This window comes from Gavia stellata, chromosome 6 (genome assembly GCF_030936135.1).
Source record: "Gavia stellata isolate bGavSte3 chromosome 6, bGavSte3.hap2, whole genome shotgun sequence".
NCBI classification, from domain to species: Eukaryota; Metazoa; Chordata; class Aves; order Gaviiformes; family Gaviidae; genus Gavia; species Gavia stellata.
The window spans coordinates 60,706,060-60,718,099 of NC_082599.1; the positions used below are offsets into that span (position 1 = coordinate 60,706,060).

The 12,040-nt window shown below is 48.0% G+C and overlaps 1 protein-coding gene across 1 annotated transcript in view; it reads left to right on the plus strand.

Annotated features, from left to right (window-relative positions):
- The first annotated feature begins 5,796 nt into the window (after nucleotides 1-5,796).
- Nucleotides 5,797-12,040, plus strand: part of CUL1 (cullin 1) — a 56,055-nt gene continuing 49,811 nt past the window's right edge. Inside the window, exon 1 of the mRNA XM_059818327.1 lies at nucleotides 5,797-5,828. The gene's annotated coding sequence lies outside the window, so the exon portion shown is untranslated. The remainder of the gene's footprint in view (nucleotides 5,829-12,040) is intronic.

Consider the following 12,040-nt stretch of genomic DNA (forward strand, 5'->3'; position numbering starts at 1 on the left):
GAAGTCTGTGCCATCGGCTTAGTGCTAAGTCTGCTCTCGAGTGACTTTTTCAGGCCGGTAGCTTGCTAAATCTCCTCCTGCCCTTCTCCACCTAGCTTGTATATCCTGATAACCTCTTTCAAATTTAGCAGATTTAACAAATTCTTTTTAGTTTCACCAGCCTTCCCCTCAGAGTACCATTTTCTTTCAAAGTGCAAAATTATTAGTTAAAGCTGTACATATCTGGTGATTTTCTGTATCTGGATGTATTCTGAAGGCCAAATAATCCATGAATAACTTGGTTTTGCAGCTCTATTATATTATTGCCCAAGTAAATCATATTAACGTTTTCTTAGTCTCCAGAGCATCCGAAGAATTTTCCTGGCGGAATGTAAACAGCGGTCTCCCTTCATCGCTTTCACTGACTGGTTGCATACTTATTTATAAGTAGCATTGGACTAAGTAACCTAGATGAAAATAATACTAGTTAGTGTTCTCATACCTTTAAGAAAATTCAGATGCACAAATCAGAGTTCTACTTGACATATAAATTCGTTAAACACGTTGAGGACTGAAAACATTTGGTAGTTACATTTAGTTACATTTTGTAATGTAACTTTAAAACTCTGCTATAATTAATCAAATAAATGTGTTGGTTAGTGAAAAGCACATTGATCAATATAAGTATAACTCCTGTACTTTAACAGAAGTAGTAGTGCAAAATTTTGTTTTCTAGAATAGTTTTGGAAGAGGTCTTTGAGTGAGACTTTCAGAAATCATTCTCATTTTGTGAGCCCACTGAGTGTAACTGAAAGAGTTCAAAATACTAAGCACCTTACCACTGATTAAAAAGTACGAATACACTCGGCAATCTCTGTAGCAGCGTCTTTACACTAACTTTTAGGACAGATAAAAGTCTAGCAGTGACCTCTCTGCTGTTATCTGTCCTCTCATCATATATTCTCTATGAACAACAGTAAGAATCTCAGCGTCTCGAGAACTTTGCACCCAGGCTAGCTACTGTCATACAGGGATTTTCTTTATTTAGTTCTTCAAAACTATTATTTACAAGCTGGAGTCTAATACAGTAGTGTGTTTTGTGGGTTTTTTTCCTTTTGGGTCAGCATCATAATCAAAGAAATCTTTGTTTATATTCAAGCTGACTGTAGTTTATGTCAGACACCATCATGTGGTGCGTTTGACCGCATTCACTACTTCGGCATATCTTACAGAGTCAGTAAATTCCAAAAAGCAGACTTGTCCTCTTGTTTGGTTAAACACTTTTGCAATATTGCCTCTCTCTCTCTGTTGGGTTGGTTTTTTTTTTATTTTGCTAGCCTGAGTCACTGGTGCAGCACAATGGAACTCATATTTGATAAGAATGTGGCTAAAAATCTGGTTATCACCTACCCTTAGCCTGTCCTCCTGGCCGTATCGACGGGGTGATACAATGTTTTCAGACAATCCCCGCAGATATAACGAGCAGGGAAAGTATCCCTCCCCATCCAGCCAGCCTCCTGACAGTAGCAATAAACTAGCAAGCCACTGCACCTCTGTGTCTTTGAATGACTCAGGCTTTTCCTCTTTGCCCAGGGAACTCGCATCGACAGCAAACATCGTCATGATCATTTTCTTGCTTGATGGGTGCTGATTCATTGCTGATGCAACAAGTGCGAAACCTGCAAGTTACTGTCAAAACAGGCCCCTCTCAGCAGCACTGCAAACTCACTTCAGTGAAAACACGAGTGGATTTCTCCCGTGAAGTTTGTCCTTGAAATTTTGGCTGCCTCAACCTCTTGGGGAAGCTTCTCTCCTTTCATGCAAAGTACATCAATTCCATTGGACAATTTAAAATGCATTAGCCATCCTGCTATGAGTAATTTGGTAGTATTTATTTTGGCATTCTATCCCCTTTTCTCTCTGTGACCACTTACCCTGATACTGGAATTCTTTCAATGGATGCATGAATGAGCGGTGTTATGCACCACGTCTAAATCATCTAGTGAAGGTTTTTTCATGGCCTACCTTTTCAGGGCGCCAACCGAGCTACCACCATCATGAATAAAAGCAGAGAACCGCGCCTCGCCTTTTTTACAGTGTACGCAAATCATAATGCAACCCTAGGGAAAAAAAAAAGAAACAAACCTTCAACACTCCAAACTGTCAGATCTCAAGCTTGTGCTGCAGTTTGTCACAAAAACAAAAAAAATCCCCACTCTAGTGCAGGATGGTGCTAATTCAGACCCTCCTTCTCCCCATATTTTCTTCCCTTCCTGTCATTTCTCTTCCACTTTCCTTGCTTATCCACGGCTCTATCGTCCCCTCATTTTAGGATTTAAACCAACGATGGCTTTACTTCTGTGTAAATACAACTGCTGTAAAATACGGCATTAAAGCTTACTTTCCAAGACTGAAAAATCAGTCCGTATTTTTTTATGATCAGTCCACCCTGCTTTGGATCTGGTTCCTGTCTCCCACAGACTATTCTGTTTGCCCTCGCTCTCCCCAGTCTTTAACACACCACGCAGAACTGGCCGTCCTGATGCAGCATCCAGCATGACTAACACAAACTCTCCTCTAGCACAACTCACATACGTTAGCAAGCCAGAAATTTAGTCATGCCTGGGAATGGTATTTGCAAAGTATGTCTACACGGGCAAAATGAATATAAGCGTTGCGATGCCACCCAGCCGACTGAGAGAGTGTCCCTGCTCCACATTAAACCAGTTCCTCCGACAGCGCTTCCCAGGTGCTTAGCCAGCACTGTTTCATTAGAAGAGCTGTGTCAATGACTTTGCTTGCGTCCACTTCAGTAGGCGGTGCCGGAGTAAGGCATTATTATACAGGGAAATAATTCTTCAAGTACTTAGGTGACTAAAGACCATTAGCTTTGAGAAGGCCAATTTTCAAAAATGGTGTACAGCTGGTGGAGCTGGGATGCAAGTGAAGCATTTTGCAGAGCAAAGCAATCTTCTGTTTCTTCCTATCGCTTCCCCATTTCTCTTTCCCTTCCTACGCAGCTACTGCATTTTCTGGGTTGAACTCTTTATACTAACGTAAAGCATAAGAACCTCTCACAACTTTGAGCTGCTTTAAATGTCTCCTGGTATAATTCAGACCGGAATCTGACTTCATCTCGGCAGGGAAAATCTGCGTGGTTTCTGAGAGTACAGTGCAGAGAACCTCAGAATGGCACAATACCAAGGATACGCAAACCCCATTCTTTTCCTTTGCAGCACAGCTCCAGGAATATCATTCCACAGTCCTCAGGAATAAATAAGACAGGACTGACTCCAAAACATTACTTTTCGGAAACCCGTCTAAACTTCAGTATGATTTTGCATCACCCATTTCATACCGTTAAAAAGAAAAATTAACGGCCCCACTTGCAATCCACAGAAAGGCGATTGAAATATGCTGGGGAGTTTATATTTTATCATCATAAGTTACCTACACTAGGTATTTCTGCTGAAATTTGTTCACAGATTGCAAACAGGTTCGTGTAACTACTTATCCCTAAATCAGTCAGACCAAACACCTTCACACATCTTCCAACCAGCTCACAGCTGAACACCAAAACTTCCTCTCTTTCAATTTCTACCCTGGTCTCTTTGCAATGTTGTTTTCCAGGTTGTTTTCTTATCCATCTGAAATTCACGATTACAAAAAGATTTCTAACTATGTTGTTATGGCAGCTGCACTCTAATCACCATCGAAGTTTTCCGTGCAAGGTTCACCTCGAGGTAACGACTCTCTCGATGTGGGGAATTCAGAGGAGAGCCTCACCTTGAGGTTCGATGTGGGGAATTCAGAAGAGAGGCTCACCTCGAGGTGAGGACTCTTGATGCAGGGAATTCAGAGGAGAGCCTCACCTTGAGGTTCGATGTGGGGAATTCAGAGGAGAGCCTCACCTCGAGGTGAGGACTCTCGATGCGGGGAATTTGGAGGAGAGCCTCACCTCGAGGTTCGATGCAGGGAATTCAGAAGAGAGGCTCACCTCGAGGTTCGATGCGGGGAGTTCGGATGAGAGCCTCACCTCGAGGTAAGGACTCTTGATGCGGGGAATTCGGAGGAGAGCCTCACCTCGAGGTTCGATGTGAGGAATTCAGAGGAGAGGCTCACCTCGAGGTTCGATGTGGGGAATTCGGAGGAGAGCCTCACCTCAAGGTTCGATGCGGGGAATTCGGAGGAGAGCCTCACCTCGAGGTAAGGACTCTTGATGCAGGGAATTCGGAGGAGAGCCTCACCTCGAGGTAAGGACTCTTGATGTGGGGAATTCAGAGGAGAGCCTCACCTCGAGGTTTGATGCGGGGAATTCAGAAGAGAGGCTCACCTCGAGGTTCGATGCGGGGAGTTTGGAGGAGAGGCTCACCTCGAGGTTCGATGCGGGGAATTCGGAGGAGAGCCTCACCTCGAGGTAAGGACTCTCGATGTGGGGAATTCGGAGGAGAGCCTCACCTCGAGGTTTGATGCGGGGAATTTGGAGGAGAGCCTCGCCTCGAGGTAAGGACTCTCGATGCAGGGAATTCGGAGGAGAGCCTCACCTCGAGGTTCGATGTGGGGAATTTGGAGGAGAGCCTCACCTCGAGGTTTGATGCGGGAAATTTGGAGGAGAGCCTCACCTCGAGGTAAGGACTCTCGATGTGGGGAATTTGGAGGAGAGCCTCACCTCGAGGTTTGATGCGGGGAATTCAGAAGAGAGGCTCACCTCGAGGTTCGATGTGGGGAATTCAGAAGAGAGGCTCACCTCGAGGTTCGATGCGGGGAGTTTGGAGGAGAGCCTCACCTCGAGGTAAGGACTCTCGATGTGGGGAATTTGGAGGAGAGCCTCACCTCGAGGTAAGGACTCTCGATGCAGGGAATTCGGAGGAGAGCCTCACCTCGAGGTTCGATGTGGGGAATTTGGAGGAGAGCCTCACCTCGAGGTTCGATGTGGGGAATTTGGAGGAGAGCCTCACCTCGAGGTAAGGACTCTTGATGCGGGGAATTCAGGAGAGCCTCGCAGCTTGGTTTAACACTTGCTTGACAAGGCCAAGCTGTTAACACGCAGCCGTACCATCCACTCAGGCTGTGGGACTGGGTATGGCACAGCCCAGTATGTCCGGGACACGCGAGGAACCCGTGTTTCTCCTAAATACAGCAGCAGCTGCTTAGTTATGGATGTTATCACGTCTAATGGTGTCATCCCAAAACACATCCGACAGCTCTTTTGGCGCTGGCCTAACTCTGGAGGGGGGGGCCGGAGCGGTGACGCCTCGGGCAGGACAGGGGCCTGGAGGCCGAGGAGATGGCGGGCGGGTGGCCCCCGCCCGCGCCGCCGACCTCCCGCCGCCGAGCGGCTCATGGCGGCGGGCAGGCTCCGCCAAGGGGCCGAGCCCCCCAGCCCCGCTAAGCCCAGCCGGCCCCCAGGCCCCTCGGTAGCCCCAGCGCGGCTGAGCCAAGCCCCGGCCTGCCCCAGCTCTCCTCCTGCGGGGAGGAGGGAGGGAGCGGCCTCGCTCAGGTCACCCCGAGCTCTGCCGGCGGTGCGGGCGGGGAGAGGCCCCGCGACGCTGCCGCCCCGTCCGGTGCCGCCGCAGCGCCCCTCGCCCGCCTTCAGGGGAGGGGAGGGAGCGGGAGGGCCCTCCCGGCGCGGGCAGCCGCGGGCCCGGGTCCCCCCCCCCACCCCGCCGCCGGGCCACCCCGCGGGGCCTCCCCGCACCGTGGGCCGGGGCGGGGCGGGCGGCGAGGGGCGGCGCCTCCGCGCTCTCCGGGCCGCGCTGGGGGGAGGCGGCGGCGGCGGCAGATCCGGGCCTGGCGGAGGCGGAAGGGGCGGGCGGACGCGGCCTGACTCTGCGGGACGCGCGATGCTGGTGAGTGCGGGGAGGCCGCGGCGTTGTGTCGCAGCGAGGCCGGGCCGGGCCGGGCCCGGGAGGAGGCGGCGGCGGCCTCGTCGGGCTGAGGCCGCGCGGGCCTGGCGGAGCGGGGCCCGCCACTGAGTCACGCCGCGGGGAGCGGGAGCGGGGGAAGGGGAGGCCGGGCCCGGCCCGCCCGCCCGCCTTTCTTCTCCCGGGCGCGCACCTGGCTCCGGAGCGAGGGGAGGCGGCGGGAGCTGTTGTCCGGCCCGCTGGCAGATCCGGCCGCGGGAGCCGCGGGCCGGGTCGGAGCGGGGAGGCCGCTAACTGCGCACTCAAAATGCGTCGTCCCCGTTGGGACGCGGGAGCCCGCCCCGCCGGCTGCCCCGGCCCCGCCGGATCGGCCCGCCGGCCGGCCTGCCCGCTCCCTCCCTCCCTCCCTCCCTCCCTCCCTCCCCGTGCCGGCCCGGCCCGGCCCTCCCTTCCGCCTCCCTGCCCTCCCCCGTGACCGCGGCCCCCGCATGGCCGGGGCCGCCTCGCTGGCTTCTCCCTCCCGCCCCGCGGGCTCTTAGACCCCGGCCCCTCGGGCCCGTCCTCCCGCAGCCCCGCTCTGCCCCCCGGTCGCAGGCCCAGGGCTGCCCACCCCAGGCACCGCAGGCCCTGCTCCTCCCCGGCCTCTGCTCCCTTCTCCCCGTGAGCTTTTGTCCGTGACCTCCCTGGGCACTGTTCTCGGGTGTTCACCTGCTTTCTCTCCTCCTTCTCCTCCCTGCCTCGTATCCCCGCCATCCCCAGGCCCTAGTGACACTCAGCTCTGTCTAGGAGCTGTTTGCTTGTACCTGGAGAAATTCCCCCAGGTCCCCAGTACCATCGTGGCTGCTGGGGGATGTTTCCCCCAGCTCCTCCTTGTCACCTTCTCCAGGTTTCTCTCGCTGTCAAGGACTGCGCACCAGGTTTCCCTCTTGTTGCCCCTCCTTGTTGTGGCCTTGCCAGGGAAGGTGCCTCCTGTAACCTTCTATCTGTCTGTTTGGATTTTTGTGCGTTTATTGCCTCCATCCAGATGACCAGCCCTGCAGTTTTTTGTCGTTGCAAAGAATCACCTCATTTGTTTCCCAGTAACTTTGCCGCTGAAAGCTGTGTCCTTACTGGGATCCTTTTCCCATCCTTCTTATTTCCTCTTCAAGTTATAGTCCATCACCATCATTATCCCCCTATTACCTTTCCCCTTTCAGTTTTCTTCCTCCCAGTAACTGTTTCCTTCACCATGGTTTTTTGCCCTTCTGATCTTATATTCCTGTCATTAAAAGCTGCTTTATGATCTCACCTAATACTCTTTCCTTTCCTTTGTAGACTCACGTGCTGTCTCCCCCACTTTGTATTTAAATCCTCCAGCTGTGCCTTTGAGGAGAAAGGAGTTTAACCCTAGGTTATCTCTATACTTGTCAGGCAGCACTAAGAGGACCCAGTACTTACTTGTTCTACCTTATTTTGTTTTCATTTATTTTGTTACTGACTTCCTCAACAACCTTTTCCCCAGTATATGTGTTCATATATAATCATATATCTCCCCCCCTAATACACACACATACCCTGAGGCTACTTTCGGGCAAAAAAGTCTGTCTTGGAAATCCTTTTGGCAGGACTAGGAGGAATGGTCCGTGGGGACCAGAAATACCTAGTGGCCGTGTAACTTAAATTAGACCAAATACTGGTTGTGATGCCATATTGTGAATTGGTATTTCGTTGATAATGGAGGGTGTTCGGGATGCATCCTCTCTGGAGAAGTAGTAAGATACTTCGAGGTACCGTGGTACATAGTTTTTACTCCAAAGATGCTCACGGTGAACGGCTGCGATGTTGTGTATTGATGTCTGCGTTGCATTGACGCTTTGCCGGTGACTCTACTAGAAAGAAGTCTTTCCCCCCTGCTTTGCGACTTATCTTGCTTCTCAGTATTTGTTGCCCAACTTCTTATTTTACATCTTTCTTAGTTGCTTTGGTTCTTAAGATTGGTTACGTTTCGCCGTTGTATTATCACCATGTATTTGAGGTGCGATTGAAACACTGGACGTAGTTGTCCTATGGAGGCGTGAGGAACACATTTGATCTCAGGAGTAATTTATACACCTAACTCTAGAATCCAGCTTCGGTGCCTGGCTTTAACAGCTTCTTATTTTCTCAGCTGAGCGCACGCAGGTCCTGGTGACTCGACAATAGCTCAGAGCAGCTGAACTAGGCTTCTGCTCTGAATTACCCCTCTGGAGGAAACTTCTTCCATTGCCTATTCAGGGATCGCGTAAAGAACAGTTTCTTAGTTTAGGCACCTAAATTACACGTACGCACCCCGCTCCTCGGCTGACAAAACAGTTGTACTGGTTTAACTAAATGATTTTTCTTCTACCTTAGTCCTTTTTACACTGGTTTGAACTTGCCTTATAACGTGGGCCTGTTACTTGGACTGTTGGCATGAGAAAATTGCATTGCTTTAATTTAAATAATTTAAGGTAAATTGATGCACACCCTTATTTGGATACTCATTTGGGGGTGGCTTTTTGAATTTAGATTATTCTTAGTGTGAGCGTAAGGTCTTACATTCTAGCTGTATTGTTATGAAAACAATACTGAGTCCTTTGAGAAAGTTATCTCAGATATTCAGCTTAAAAAGTGTTTTCTTACAATTTATATGTTAAGATCTCCGAGTACTGCTTTTCATCTCTTGCGTTTCTCAAGTAGTGCCTGGTTTTGTGCAGTCGCAGTTATTTCAGTAGGGCCTGGCTTAATGATGAGTCGCGTCCTGGGCGTCAGGGGTTGCGTGAATTGGGTATACCTGGAGTCTTCGCTCTTGGCATTGAAGTTTTGTGTTTTTTAAAAAATTCCTAGTGGATGAAGCAGCTTTAAAGATGTCCCACTTGCGCTTATACCACTCTCAACATCACAAAATGTGTATCGTGAACGTGAAGTGAGGGGGTTGTCCCAGGAAGAGGTTGTCAGTGTGTTACAGGTGGATACCGATGTCGTGTACTGCGCTTTTCAGCCAGGATTTTCTAACTTGCCGAGGGCAGAAGCAGATGGAAGTGTAAGGTGGCCGTGCTGTTGTACTTCCCGTGGTGTCCAACGGGGTCTGTCTCGTGCATCAGGAGGAAAACAGAGTAGGTGTCCCACTTGGACGGGCATGCCGGGAGGACGTGCAGCGGCAGTCCCAGCAGCCTTCAGGTACAGTCTTACTGCCGCACAGAGCTTGGGGGAAAGAAGAGCCTGGAAAGCTTCGTCTTGGAAGTTCTGCATGTGCTTTAGGAATGCATGAACTTGGTTTAAACTGACTACTTTGGTGCCAGCATTGGTTTTTGGCAAGAGTAAACTGATAAAAACGTTTTAATTACTGTATTTTTCAAGACAATCTTCATGTAAAGAAATGGTTTTTGGAACCAACGTTTAGAGGCGTAGGTAAAAGTTGTAACCTATATAGGGTGCAAACTTAAACTCCTATGTTTTGAATTTATTACGGAGACCATTGAGTTTCCTTTACTTGTTAAAGGAGAATTTTCAGTAAGGAAAAGGCAAGAAAATGTAATGGCTGGAAAATTACAGAAAGCTGTTCAGCTTGTCTACATAAGTAACTCGCTATTTTATTATAAGAGTTATAGGTTTATCAGTGGAAGAACAACTACAAATTGACTGTTGATGGTTCTGCAACGATACAGTTCAGACTTGTTACCGACATGACTAAATGACTTGGTAGTAAAATTGTCCTGAGCTGATGTGCCCTGCTGTGGTGCTGTAACTTGTAGCCTTTAACATAACTACAGAGGAGGAACATTGTTAGATTTAAACACTCGTTGCATTATCCAGCGTGAGTAGTTATGAGGTTTAATCAGGGAATGGTTGCAGTACAGCTGCTGGGAAAAGCACTGTTTTAGGAAATAATGCATGTCCCAGTGGGTAATTTTCTGACAATTTTCTTTTTACCCACAGAACCTCTCATGCCACAGCAGTGAACTGTGTCATGTTGCTACCTCACCTCTTATAAATGATACAGGTCGAAATCAAATGTATTTTTTTAAATAAACCAAATATCTATTACATTCCACTTCATTTAATGTAAGTTTTTTTCCAAATCCCTCTTCATCTGTGAACCTTGAAAAAAAAATAAGTGAAGGCTACTGTGAAAATAGGAAAATATTAATTCCATTTTGCACTTCAGGAAACTGGTATAGAGTCATATGCAAATTTTTGCCAGAGCTGGGGTGTCTTGTACTTTATCCTCAAGATTGCCGTACCTTCTTTGCCAATTGTATCCTGGACTTGTAAAAAGGAGCGTGACCAGCAGGTCGCGGGAGGTGATTCTCACCCTCTGTTCTGCCCTGCTGAGACCCCACCTGCAGCACTGCATCCAGCTCTGGGGTCCCCAGCACAAGATGGACCATGGACCTGTTAGACTGGGTCCAGAGGAGGCCACTAATCCCAGAATCCCTAAGGTTGGAAAAGACCTGTAAGATCATCGAGTCCAACGAAAATGGTCAGAGGGCTGGTACGCCTATGAAGAAGGGCTGAGGGAGTTGGGGCTGTTCCACCTGCAGAAGAGAAGGCTCCAGGGAGACCTTGAGGTCTTTCCGTATATAAAGGGGACTTAGAAGAAAGATGGAGAGAGACTTTTTACCACGGTCTGTAGTGACAGGACAAGCAGCAACGGTTTTAAACTGAAAGAGGGTAGATTTAGGTTGGACATAAGGAAGAAATTTTTTACGATGAAGGTGGTGAGGCACCGGAACGGGTTGCCCAGAGAAGTTGTGGATGCCCAATCTCTCCAAGTCTTCAAGGCCAGGTTGGACGGGACTTTGAGCAACCTGGCCTAGTGAAAGACGTCCCTGCCCATGGCAGGCGGGTTGGACTAGATGATCTTTAAAGGTCCCTTCCAGCCTAAACCACTCTAATGTTCTGTGATTCTTGAATAAAGAGTATAACTTCGATGTGGTGTTCTTAAAAAAACTCGGGAAAAATTAATGTAATCTCCTTTCCTTCCCCTTTTGATTATTCTGATTTTGGAGTCAGAAGGTTTCACTGCTGTAGCTTGGTCTAGCAGGTATGAAGCATTGCTTGACTACAGTTCTAAGAGTAAAGGATCAAATATATTTTCTCTGAGGTCTTTGTAGTTATGCACTAGATTTGAATATCAGTTCAATAGTGTTGACTTCTGTTTTTCTTTGAATTAGAAGTACCTGACGGTGATATAAAATGCTCCTTGTCTTTGGATTTCATTAGATCTAATGTTGCTGTATGTCTCAAACTTGGTGTTACTCTGAAGGAGAAACGGAAACTTCTTACTCACACATAGGATGGTGAGGATCATGATGACTGAAAGGTTTTGCAGTGCGGGCAGCTTCTCACTCTGCTCTGGTAACGTATTGATCTTTTGAAGACACGGACATGCTTCTCATCTCCCGTTTTCATGGAGCTGCTGGTGGCTTTGCTACTGGGACCCAGATGTATTCGATTCATTAATATACAAGGTAGACAAAAGTTAGGTTTTTGAGTTTAAAGCAGGGAGCTGCAAGAATTTGGGTTATTAGGAATGCAATTTCAGCCATAGCTGAACTCAGAAACTTCTTGTTGGTATTTTTAATTTGCATCTGATGTAACTTGGCTTTTTGTTGCTCTGTGTGTTTAAGGTTGGACAATATCTTAATGTGGATTAGAGTTCAGAAGTAAGGCTGTTGGTGTGACCTTAGTTCACCCTGTTTTGCTCTGTAATTTAAACTTAATTTTATATGTAAATTTGCAAGCTCCTCTAGTCTCAGGGCTGTGAAGACTGTCATCTGGAAGTTTTATCTAAAGTTTGGAGGACTGAATTGAGGGGAAAAAAGAGGGTTATAGGAAATAGTTCTTGTTTTGTTAGCTGCTAGTCTTTCCGTCTTGCTTTTCATGATAATAATGTCACGGGCAAATGTTCTTCTTGCTTCAGGGTAGCCAAAGGAGAAACTTTTCGCTGTAGAATTGAAAACACTTTTTAAAAATTTCTGCATGGAAGAAAACAGACTGTTCTCTTACTGTGCTTTTTTTCAGAGATAACTTTGGAAAAGTTTGTTATCTCTGAAAGTGTGTCTTTGCTGGAGTGCCATCACTGGTAGGAGTAACATAAAATCAAAACGTATGTGCTTGAGTAAATTAATTAAATGGATTTTGTTAGGTTCTAATGCAGGCTTAGCTTTAAAACTTAATGGTGCAAGCTAAATCAA